Raw genomic sequence first — 13037 nt, forward strand, 5'->3', positions numbered from 1 at the left:
AGCTATGCCAGAATTTCTTTTAATGGTCACAATTATATCAAACCAGATTAAAAAAGGTCCTTATTTGTCTTGGCCCATTGTCCTGCTTGGACAATGTAAGGAACCATTTTACCACATGTATGTGGTCGATAGAGCGAAGCACAAGAGTGACCAGACACTTGTCCTTGTACAGAGAACCACAAGGTTCCTGTCCTTTCGGCATCTCAGCTGGAGCTGTCTGTACAGGCAGCAGCTTTTGCCTGAGTAAGTGGTCAGTATCTCTTCTTTATTCAAAAAAACCGCTTGTTTCCTATGTCCATTCAGCATCATAAACACATCCTGTTTTCCTCCTGCAACAGCTTGTATTGAGGTTCAATACAACCAACATACATTTGTATTGAAAGAGAGCGGGCTAGAAAAATGCCTGTATCTACCCTACAGTCACCCCTTCTCCAAAAGGCATTTTCTTCTGTAACTAGTAGCCCAGTAGACACTAATAACATGATAGAAATATAATAAACAAACATAAAAGTTTAAGCCATTTTTATCATCCAGCTCCTGGTGTATGATTACATCCACTTCAATCTTGCTCAGGCTTTTAAATCTTTTTTCCCCTTTATAAGTGTTTCTTTCTTCCTTCATCCCACACTGCCACACCAGCTGCAAAGAGCTGGTGTAGGAAAATATTATCCCATGGAAACTCAAGCCTTCGGCAGCATATTTAGAAACTAATTAGCTTAAAATTCATGAAGAAAATGTTTCTAGGATAACACATGATCTTTCTTTTTCTTCTTTATTTCATGACATTCTCCTTCTCTATGGAAGTTGATACTCCACATCATACATTTTGGTACTTTATCAGAATTACTTACGAGCAAGCTAGGTGATGGCAGAAATAGTAATAAATGACTGTGCATCAACAAGAGGGTTATTGGGCAAAAAGAAAAAGAATCTGTTGCCTTCAAGTGCGCACCGTATGATAATTTATTAAAGTGTCAGGAGCAAACCTTTAAGGTAAGAATGAGCTGACTCAGAATTCTCTGATTATTGAAAATGAATCCTTAATAGAAGTAAATGGACAAGAACAAAATTTCCTTGCTGTGTTTGCCATTCAAAATTAATTGGAAAGTGGCTGATTTGAGAATATTATATCCTCTAGTGAACTGAAAATGCTGTATTTTTTTCCTCTGAAACTAAGAGTGGAGAATTAAATTAACTCTGAGGTTTGTTTGCTCAGGGTAGGCCACCAAAATGGATTAATTAATCATCATTTATGAATACTCTGTAACACACAGAAGTCAGCTCTTCATAAAACTGCAAGAATAGCAACATGACAGCAGAAGAGTTATAAAAACAAATGATGAATTTCCTGCATCTCCAATCTTTATCAATTCACCTGGCATTTCTCTCTTTGCTGTTTGAAAGAAAGTATCCTGGTGAAAACACTTACTCAGTGTTTATAAGAGGCCTCAGTTTAAATGGGATGATTTATAGTTGCTCCACAACCACGCACTACACAGAGTCCTGGGCAGTAATTTTCTTTGCTCAGAGATTTTTGCTTTCCTCTACCTGGAGACTATGATGTGCCTCATTAATGATAAGAGAGTAATTCCTTCATTCAAAACACGACTTGGAGAAAATCTTATTTAAACATCTACTAAAAGAACTGTCAGAGAAACGGTCATAGTTATAGACATTTAATCAAACTAGTGATGACTTTGGCTGTTATTTGCCATTAGCATATACACAAGCATATTCCTCCCAAAGTTCAGGTGGCTCAGAGGATTATGTTTTAACTCATTGGTTGGAAAGGTAAACAGTGAAAAACATCTGAAAATCCAGTTTAAAAAAAAAAAAAAAAAAAGTACTGTCACTAGGTCAAGCCACTGAACTTACTGAAGTCCTGCTGTATCTAATAGGGCTAAATGCATCTTTGCCACTGTATTGAATTGTGATCTGGGAAACTGTGAGCTTCCTTCCTCAGGTGCTAAAACTGCCATGTGCCAAACATTACGCACCTGCAGTGCCCATGCACATGCTTTTTTTTTTTTTTTTTCCCCTGAAGGCAGTCCATCTGCTAACCTTAAAAATATCCACAGTTACTCAAAAAGTAGTTTCATCTAGAAACTACCTAGAAACATCCACCCGTAGAAACCGTCAGAGTAGTCAGGGGACATCTCCAGGGCACAGGATGACAAAATTTAACCCCAGGTCATTGCGGATGAGATAAATTTGAAGGAGCACACCCAGATGACACATAGTGCATATGTGGAGAGATCAGAGTCAAACACGTGCATTGGCCTGTGCACACCGCTTGGCTCAAATGCAATGTTCATAAATATTTATTACCACTGTTATTAGTTATTTGGCAGCCTGGACACTGCTGGCTTCCCTCGCTGAATGGCATCCAGTTATTTACACAAATTCCTGAGTGGCAGAGCCTCCTCTTTTTATCCAGGAATCATAACCACGCAGGTGTTGCATGGGTAGAGCAAATACGCTCAATTATATACCATATCCTTTGGGATCTACATAACTGAGGTTTCACATTGCTTAAAACATAAGCGTTGCATTTAGATTTCCTCGAAGTAATGAAAGAGACGTTTATTTCCATTAAAAAGTCAAACAGGAATAAATTTTCTATTTTCCACTTGCAGAAGAAGTAAGAGCCCCCCTAGGATATTTTGGAAATTCTAGAAAAATAATTAGTTTTGTTGCAAAGATATTAAATCTGCACTAAAATGTGTTCCCTCTTGGATTGTAATATCCACAAGCTACTAAAACATGTCATTATTTAATTAGGTATCAGACATTTAAGAACAACCATATGCAAATAAGAGGGCAAAGCTGACCCTTTTCTAGAAATAAGGCTAAGCAGTGGGAAATATGGTAAGGTTAGAAGAAAAAGTCTAACAGCTGGTCCTGGGGCTAGGTGATACTCATGGCTTCAGTCTGAGCACTGCACTATTATCCATATATATATGGGTCACACTATACACAAGTGTTCAAAGTTGATCCAAGTATATGCATCCATATCAAACTCACCACTTTATGTGGCTTTTAATCACTCTCAATAGAACTTGCCTGGGTGTCCCTTGTACTCTATAGCTCTGCTCCATGTTGCAGAGCAGATTTTATGACATCAGGCTATGCGCAGTCCTTTTACCTAGGCTATGCAAGTTAGGAAGCAAAAGCACAGACTTCAGGTACACATGGAGACCATAGTTCAGGATGAGGAACTGCTCAACCTACCTCCCAATTCCACAGGGTTAGGTAGGGCTGCCCCCACCATCTGCCTAACCAGCTCTTTGCTGAGGCTTCTGAAGGTTAATCAAGGTACTATCAGTTGAGAGCAATCAGTTTCATCAGCCAAAAGAGTCAACCCTCACATGTGGGGCTTTCCTCCATCCACAGCCCACATCAGCCTACTCTGCTTCACAAAAAACAGTATTGACCCATGGCCTCTTCCCCCTTCCTTATAACTAATTACAGTTATTCTGCATTTTTAACCATGTTGCAATAAATACAGTGCTCTTACAAGCCTTACGTAGGTATTGCGGAGGACCTTGGACTAGCCCAGTGTGGTCATTCACCTGCTGAATCAAACCAGACCTTCTGTTGGGATAGTGGTAACATCAGGACAGTATATGTAGCTTTAATAACAGTAAGGAAGAGCTATTATTACTTCAGTGCAGTAATAGAAAGAACTTCGCAAGTTGCTGTAGATAAAGCTAGTCAGAGCAGAATATAGCTTGGCAGCCTAAACTGATGCCAAAGAATATTCAAATTAATTGGCACAAAATAATTGAGGTTGTACTGATTTTGATATGCAGAGGATTATAGCTAAGAAGGTTGACAACCTCAACCAGCATTATGCAGTTGCTTGATACAAGTTAACAAAGAGCACACACTGTACACAGTCAAGGAAATGTGTTACTGAGAGCTACCTCCTTATACAAACTCTTTGATCATCGTTGAAATCTGAAGACTAAAACAATGTGAGACTTCTCAGAGCCACTTCTTTAATGATACTTTCATTTTCTTTCAGAAAGTTTGTGTACAGATCTGACTTGAGACAATAGTACACAAATCCTTTTTCATCTGGTCTGTTTTTGTCATTTGAAGTTGTGTTCATTCTTGAGCCTAAACTGAATAGATTTTTTTTTTTTCTTCTGAGGGAAAGTTTAAATATTTTCAATGAGAACACAAATACCAACAAAACAAATCCCTATATCATGACTTTCACATAACAATTATTTTTCTTTTTTTTTTTTTTTTAATAACAGGATTGAATTGTTCTAGATTTTGCAAAGACTTCAAAGGGCCCACAGGTGCAACTTGCAGCATGGTGTTTGTGCAGAATCCATTGAGCTTTGCCCACAATTAGATGTGCTACTGACCACTTATCCAAGTGTGCTGAATGAACAGACATAAAAAATCCATTTAAGTTTTCCACCTTAATGCAGCTTTACACTGATAGCATAAAGTCAAAAGCAGCCTTTTTTTTTTTTTCCTCCAGGCTGAGTGTACACCCTTAAAAGTAGTAAAAAGATAATTACAAGATTTAAAAAAAAATAATAATCTAATTAATGGAGTGGAACCACCTAGTTTTCTTCATCTAGGGCCAGAGGCATCAGGCATATCAAAGATGTATATAACAAGGGAAACTTGCTATATTGAAATGTGGTCATGATTAACCTTTAAGAAGTGACACTTGGATAGATACTAGAAAAGAAATAAGAAAGAATAATAGCAACTTTATTCACACAGGGAAAGGAACAACACACAGGAGTTTTCTGTCAATAATAAAGAATTTATGTATAATCATGCCCACTAAATAATAGAAAAGTAGAAAGCTTTCCCAGGTAAAAGACAATTTTGCTTTTTGTGTAAAGGACATTAGAATAAGAGATGCTACAGCATTGGTATCATTCTCTCAAAGCCCTGTAACACTGGTGATCAACAATGGCTTCCCCTCCCAGCACTGGGAGCACTTTGGGTGGAGTACAACCACTGTAAAGTATCTATACACAGGAAATAATGCCATTCAACATTTTTGTTTCCCCTTCAATCAAAGTCAAAGATGTTTTTTTCCAAACACTGCTTTTGCTGCTTTCTTCAGAGATATCATATTTGGAAAATATTTGATTATCCTGTCAAAAATGCTAGAATATAAAAAGATGTGCGGAGTGGGAAGAGTAAAAGTAAAAAAGGCGATTTTCAGGCATATAGATGACTTCACTTAGTAGCAGGAGGGTCATGAATATGAATAGTGCTGAATTCTAGTGAAACAATTTGTCATTATTAAAATTAGTGCTTTGTCAACACAAAAAACTCAGCTCTAGCTTCCTTTTTGTGCTATTGTACAAACAGCTGCATTAAGGGCCCAAGCATTCTGGGATTCATTATCAGTGAATGGGGCTCTGGCTCATAAGGTACAAGAAAAGTCTGCAATTTGTAATAGGAGGCTGTCAGGATGTGAAATACATTGAACACTTGAAATTGAAAGAGGTATTTCTGTGGTCAGCCTAGCATAGAGCTACTTGGTATTAGTAAATGGACACTTGACAGTTTTGCATTTCTCAGCCATGACATGCCATTTACACATTCAGAAATACAACATGCTGCCATCTAGATCCAATTATGAGAGTTTGTTCTTAGAGCAACTGTATAGCATTTTCCAAGCGCAATGGAAAAAGAATAGCAAAATTCATTTTTTTCTGGGAAATATTCATGCAAGAGGAACAGAAGAGCAGTAAATATGCTACCAACTTTCTACAATAATGGGATGCTTGCACCATACATTTCCCAACATGTGCAACGCTGAACTATAACCCTCACTTATTTTGCATGAATTCACTCCTTCCTTCTCACTAAATTTCATTTAAGAGGTGCAGAAGCAAGAGAAAAGGCTGTTAAACTAAGAGCAAAACAATTTCCTCTTAGAAGAGGGAGGATACTTGTGTGAGACCTGCCTCTGTGCCTGGGCTTGCTAGCAAAGGGGCAGTGCAGGGGGATGACCTGGAGGAAGGGACTACATGTAAGATTGCTTCTGCTTTTTTTTTTTTTTTTTTTTTTTGGTGAGATAGGATGAGGTAGAGCACATTATTTATAAATAACTTTTGTCATCGACTTTCCCTGCCAACAGGAGAGTGTCAGCTAGGCACAGTTTAAAATATCAATGTGAAGGTATCAGCCAGTATTTGATTCCCGCTATGCTATACCAGGGAGGTTGGTGGGGTACACTTCAGTTGGACACTGGAGCACTAACAGCTCTTTTCCCAGGAATTTGTTCTTGTACGCGGGCATGTTATTTGCAAGCAGAATCCAGAAGCTTTGTGATAATTTCATAATTTTTAATTAGCTAAGATAGCAATGACATTGTCAGCTATGGAACACAAAGCTTCTGGGATACACACAGGAAGCAACTTTATTTAATATCATTTCCTATACAAATAACATAGCTGCACATTTCAGTCATGCTGGATTTACACTAGCTGAGGGTGGGATTTACCCTCAGTCTACTAAAGATACAGCTTTGAAGTGAAGCACCAGACATTCCTGAACTCAAAGTTGCATGTGAACAAAATCCTGTAGTAAACAAATGCAAGCACACAGAGGATGGAACTCAAAAGCAATAGGGCTCTGTTTTAGGAAGTCAGTTCACTCTCTAATATTCAGTATATTTGTGTTCCTGACGTCACATGCAAAGGAATTGAAGCCCCTGAAAATGTAGCTAATGGGATTTTCACAGCTACCTGACTGCTGGTAGCATGATCTGGATCACCCAGACAGGCTAAAAATCCCACTAGAGTTCAGCTTGTTTTTTGCCAACTTCTCTTTAAAACCATGTCCACGCCGCAGGTTCTACAGTGGTCTGCAGTTCTCTGGAATGATCCTCCCCCTCAAAAAAGGAAATAAATATTGCTGTTTTAGAGTAGACTAGTGCCCTCTAGAGATAGGCAGCCAACCTTTGCCCAAAAACCTGCTGGCAGGAAAGCAGGACAAAGATGTGAGCTCTGCAGTAGTTTCCCCGATGAGATACTGAATTTTTTCTGGCATTGCAACAACACAGTCACAACCAAGGAGCTTGGAGACAAGTCTGAACACAAGCTGAGGTGGCAGAATTGTGTAGTCAAAGCCGCACAGTTACCAGTATACCTGAGGTCATATCTACAGTTGTAGAAACACCAATTCCCATGTCCAAGTACACTATAGTAAACAGACCTTCCTCTGATGTTTTAGGAGACAGCGCTTAGCCACACAGTGCTTAGCAAAGGCACATTGTAATGGAGAGCTAAAAGGTACAATTTCTAGATCTAATCATCATTATACCCTGCGGTATAATCTGGAAGATTTTACCCAGCAATTCAAATACATAACACGATATTACTGTGAGCATGCATATTGGTAAGACTTCATTAGCCTTACAAAATGTTTCTATTGGGTTCTTTGACAACTGTTCTCATTCTCATTCTCCATATTACTAAACAAAGCAACAGCTAAAATTAACAAAAAAACAGTCTATGCATGTTAATGAGGTATGTTATAACATAGTTGTGACTCCTTTTAGTTAAGGCTATCCTGAGTTTTGCACTTACTGAAGGAAATAAACATCCATATTATTCTTGAATAGGTACATGGGGCTGTGCTTCTGGAGAAATGGAGTTAACTGAGCAGAGAATGCAGTTTCTACTACAAGTAGCTAAAGCAAAGGTTGATATTCCAATAATTTTGGAAACAAACCTTTTACCATACTAGCAAACCCAGATATTATTTTACATTTACATAGATACATAAGGAAGAGCCAGATTTTTACAGGTAGCAGGAGCCCCTTCCCATGCTGCTTGCTTATCCTTATTTCTTTAACATACCATGCCAGCACCTCCCATCAGCCAGACACCAAGGGGCCCCAGTGTAGTATCCACTACACATTTCTAGACCTGACCCTGCCAGAGTGCCCTAGTGCAGCAGGAGAAGGCCCAGAGAAGCCTGCTGCAGGGAAGGATGCTGGGCATCGCACACCAGTGGCCAGTGTTGGATGAGTCACTATGGAAAGCCTCGCCTGCCAAATCCAGCTGTACATGAAGCCCCCAGCCCCCTTTCACTTCCATCTCACTAGCCCCAGAAGTTTGCACCCTGCATTAATTACCCTCTGCTTGGGGGGTGTTATCTTTTTAATTAGCCTGGCAAGCTCTCAAAGGGAAGAAAAATGGGTCATCATCTGACCATGCTTTGAAATACAGCAGGAGCTGCCTGTTCCCTGCCGGAGCAGCCGCCCCAGCCCTGCTGCTTGGGGAGCTGCTGACAGCTTCTCTGCTCCGGAGGAGCTGTTTGCATACTCAGCTGTCTTGGGTCACAACGGTTCAGGTTTGTTAATAACACGCTAACCAAATATTATGACTTACAAGCAGAGAGGCTGGTAAATATACAGATGTAGGATGTAACTTCTGTTGGATCCTGTCAGATAGAGATGTAAAAAATCCTTCCGCCTCTGTCCATCCAAACTGATGGAAAAAAATATGATTTACCTACCAGAATGACATTAACTGCACAACTGATCTGAGAAATTTAGGACCGCTGTTGTCCTCTCACCTCTTTCTTGTAGAGAAGATAAAAGTTACGGACAATTGTGCACCTATTTGAAATGTTAACAGAGTAGGCAAAAGAAACAAGGAGGAAAAAAAAGCCTGTTACAATAGTAAAATTGGAACTTCCAGCTGGTGGGCTACATCTCTCCCTTCATTCCCATGTAATATAGGTATAAATAAGATACTCCTGGAAGTGCTGAATGTCTCACCCCACACAGGGTACCAGCCCCGCTGCAGTATCCCATGGCCACTGAGGCAACACATACTGTGCCAGCTCCAGCCACTCTGATGGGGCCACCTGCACTGATTTGAACGGTTGCAGTGCTGAGCAACAAAAAGCAGGATTAAAGATTGAATATTTTGCATAAACATATTTACATAAAAATACATAGGGCAGTACGTGCCAATGACTTCCACCCTTAAAGATCTGTTGCTCTACAGGGAAAGGACTTCATGTTAACTCATCTCCCTAAATGAGGAACAGGTTTAAGAAGAGAAATCCCATTGACTTTATAACGCTGACTCCAGGTATTTGTCACTAGATGGGTAAAATTCCTTTATACAGAGAAATCTACCCATTCAAATTGAACTTAACATCAATTCTCTTCTTCAGAAGCGACAATGCTTGTCTTTCTGTCCAGCAGGTATGGAGGTGAATCAAAGGTTATCTGGTTTCCCTTTCCTAATCTTCCATTAGCATACTGATTAATTCTCTGCAAATGATACCATCCCTTCATGCCTCAGTTTTGTCACCACCAAAATGTAAGTCTCCAAATTCCCAATTTCTATACAAGTCTTTGAAAGTCATAGCTTTCAGCTAAAAAGCTGTAGATGTTTCTTATCTGCATACAATAAAACGGGGGATTAAAAAAAATAAAATGAATGTTTCTGTAACAAAAGGGCCTGACTAAAGAGGAGGCAAAGTGATTTTGAGAAAAAATGTATTATGGAGTATGAGAGAGAACGGCAAGTGAGATCAGGATCAGAGGGTGAATGGCAGAAAGAAAAAAGCAAAAATTTTCCTGCCTACCTTCAGCATTCTCTCCCCTTTAGCCCTCTAAATATTACTGATCAGTTACAGAGGGAGAGGGGAATTGCCAAAGCTAATGAGATACTGCATCCATATGAACTGCAGCATTGTCTGAACACTGTTCTCCTACAAAGTGTCTGTGTTCTAGCTCCTTGGCAAGGCAAAATCACCAGCAAAGTGACTCACAACCAACCCTGTTTCGCATACCTCTTTGACTATAGACTGTATACTAATAGTAGGGGATTGTGTTCAGCATCTCTCTGCACATTTATTAACACACATTGCTTATACTAGCTTAACCCTAAGAGAAATGCAGTTCACACAGGGCCCTTTCTGTAGCCTCAGGAATCTGAAGCCATTGATTGCCTTTGTACTGTACTGCTGCATAAGCAGCATCCTGCCTACCTCCTAAAAGCATTACCCCACCTTGACAAAGTGCTGGCTGCTAGTTATTGTCAGGCTGTGTTGTATCTTGCATTTTGTCTCAGGAAGTATAGAAACATGGTCTTCTCTCCTTTATTCCCCAATTTTGCTTGCAGCACTACAGGAAGGGATGTTCATTGGTTTTCAGTGGTTTCCTCATTCCTGCCCGTGAGGCTGATTCCCTTCTGTGTTGATCAAAACAGCACAGCAAAGCAGTGCAGCCGTGTTGTGCATCATAGTGCCAGCCCCAAGGCATGCAGCAACATTATGCTTGCTCAGCACATTTCTAGGCTATATATTGAAGCATCAGCAGGAAAACAGACTCGTCTCCATCCATGCTCTAAACATGAACAGTTAAAACCCATCAAATCTTTTCTCTCAAAAGATTTGGAAGCAGATGGCAAAGAATTAGACAGTTTTATCGGTGTATAAAACATCACATTTGCTTTCTTCACTTTAAACAAGATCAAAGGAGCAAATAATTTGAGAGCTAAGATCCTTTGAGTCTATAAAGAGCGATCAACTGGCTCTTTTGGACTGGAGTGAAGCCTAATGAAACTCTTGAAATATCTAATATCCATCCCCAGTAAGTACATTTTTACATAAAAAGTCATGTCCAAATTCAAGTGTAAATAAGCAAAAAGAGCAAGTAGATTTACGTGCCTATGTTATTTGCTGCAATAATATTAAATTGCTACAATAATGTTGTCATTGACAGGTGCTTTGATACTTAACAAAGAATGGAAAACACCTAGAGACAAGATGATCTTCTCTATCAAGATTTCCTACAAGTGTTTTCCTTCTCATCATTTCTAAATAGTTCGTAGGAAGCACTTAACACATTTTTAGGAGCTGAACTCTAAATCTGAAAGGGTTTGCATGAATTCTTGGAGGGGAGACATATTCAAAAAAGGCCAGTAGACTGGAAACCCGAAGAAAATAAGAAAGTTACCTTATTTATAAGGTTCTTGGGTACAACATATGGACATGCATAAAGTCTAAAACAATTTTAATATTAATTTTTGTTAAACTTTTTCACTCATAAAATACATAGGCATTGAAATCCACCAAGTAAGGCAGATAAAAAAAAATCTTGTATAGTTGCCAATCTTTGCTCAAAGGAGGCTCAGAACAGAATAAAAGTGAAGAATAAATTACCTTGTGTGGAATAAAATAGGCACAGTGCAAACACACTGCAGATGGGCCATAAGGGACAATTTCTCCTAAGCTCCATCCATCTTCACCTTATAGAAGTACTAAAAGCCTCATAAATAATCTAACAAACTAATGGACATGTTTTTAAACATTGTGAGCTGACACTTAAAGTACCACCAGGGTGGCAGAACAAGATGGTGAGAGTGGAAAGCTTGTGGCTTTTTGTTATGTGGTTATTCTGAAAAGCAGAACAGCATGGTGCACTACAGACACAGTATTTTTGTCCACAGCACTCAAGCCCACAACTGCCAAGCAGCCACATACTGAAGGGTGAGCTTAATCTTCAGGTGGTACCAGTGGTTTGTTTCAGAAAGCTCTTAGCAATCAGGTGGACCATCCAAATGGATTACTGGTAACAGCCCTCCTGAGAGGCACCTGAGCACTTAGCAGCCAGTTTAAGCAGGACAACCCTAGTTTTGAGGCCTACCACCTCCCAGCAGTTCAGCTGCTGGGGTGCCCAGCCACCACCCCACTGAGACACACAAATCCAGGACAAACTCAGAGACCTGGGTGCCAATACAGCCCATACACTTTGGCATCTCCAGCATGCCTAGTTTGTGCTTCAGACCTCAAAAGAAAAAACACAGCCTAAAAACCCTTGACCCTGCCTAAGTCATGTGCAAGACACTACTCAAACTACTCCCAGCTTCACTCCAGAGACAAAAAGTCCACTGACCTGAGCGCACACTGAGTCTGCTGATAACCAAAACCCTCCACTGCCACCCTGGAAACTAGCTGGAACCTTCTCTCCTGCACTTTATAAGCTCACACCCGCTGCCAACAGCCCTCAGCTGTGCTGTCAGTTCCCCTTCCTGATCATGCAAGAGGAGACTCACCTGGCCATAGATACCCAGCTGTAAAGCAAGCACTTTACTTGTGAAACAGGAGTCCGCACTGCTGATGACTAACCTCTTCATATTCAGGTGCTTCAGAACCTAAAAAATTCCAAAAGATGCAACCACCCATCCCTGTCTGCAGACTTACATCCTGGCTAGGTTATGCAGGTTATGCTAGGTTATGCTAGGTTATACCTGGCTCAGGCCACGTTTTGTTCTCAGGCTTCAGGAGTTCTATGAAAGGGCATTTCCATAAAAGTCATCCATAAATATATAAACTATATGAAGATAGTTTAAACTTCATGTGAAGGAGGACTTCATGTGTAAGGACAGTGACGACGTTGTGCTTGTATAAATTCTTCATCTGCCCTATGAAATTTGCAGCTGCAGCAGCTGCACAACACTATGGGAAAAGCAAAACTCTTACGGACTCTGGATGCATTACCACGAGTGATCACTGAATGCACAAGGCTTTATTTCACTTTTCCCAAAATTCCTGCATTAAGGTACAATGGCAAAATCCTAAATGCCTCACCACTGTATTCTGGAGTTTGCTGTACTTGTCATTAAAATTCTAGGTTTTTACTTCACATTAAAGACTCCTTGAAGCATGGCGTTGTTAAGAAGCTCACTGCCTGACGTGCCTTTTTTTAATTGCTGTAGTCACATTAATTAGTACTTACTTTCTGGATATTATTGATTGTCAGCTTCAGAGCTGTTGATGGAAATATAGGTACATATATATATATACTTCAGTTATCGCTGTGATGTGATATCTCCATAACAGTATAACTAAATTCCACTTTCACTATGCATCCTATCTGAGGCCAATGCACTGAACAAAACAGACAAATGACAACAGCCTGTTTTACAGCATCTGCAGAAAGCTAAATAATGACAACCTACAGGTAAAACAGACCTTTGCAATGCTGAAACTGAGTTTGATCACCTCGTCTAAAGAAA

At 39.8% G+C, this 13037-nt stretch overlaps 1 protein-coding gene across 1 annotated transcript in view; it reads left to right on the forward strand.

Annotated features, from left to right (window-relative positions):
- LOC311208916 (bifunctional heparan sulfate N-deacetylase/N-sulfotransferase 4) overlaps positions 1-13037 on the forward strand; it is a gene marked incomplete at both ends in the record, with an annotated part of 84207 nt that overhangs the window by 56575 nt on the left and 14595 nt on the right. The gene's annotated exons all lie outside the window — the stretch shown is intronic.

The sequence above is a fragment of the Netta rufina genome (assembly GCF_964035555.1).
Source record: "Netta rufina genome assembly, chromosome: 4".
In the NCBI taxonomy this organism is placed as follows: Eukaryota; Metazoa; Chordata; class Aves; order Anseriformes; family Anatidae; genus Netta; species Netta rufina.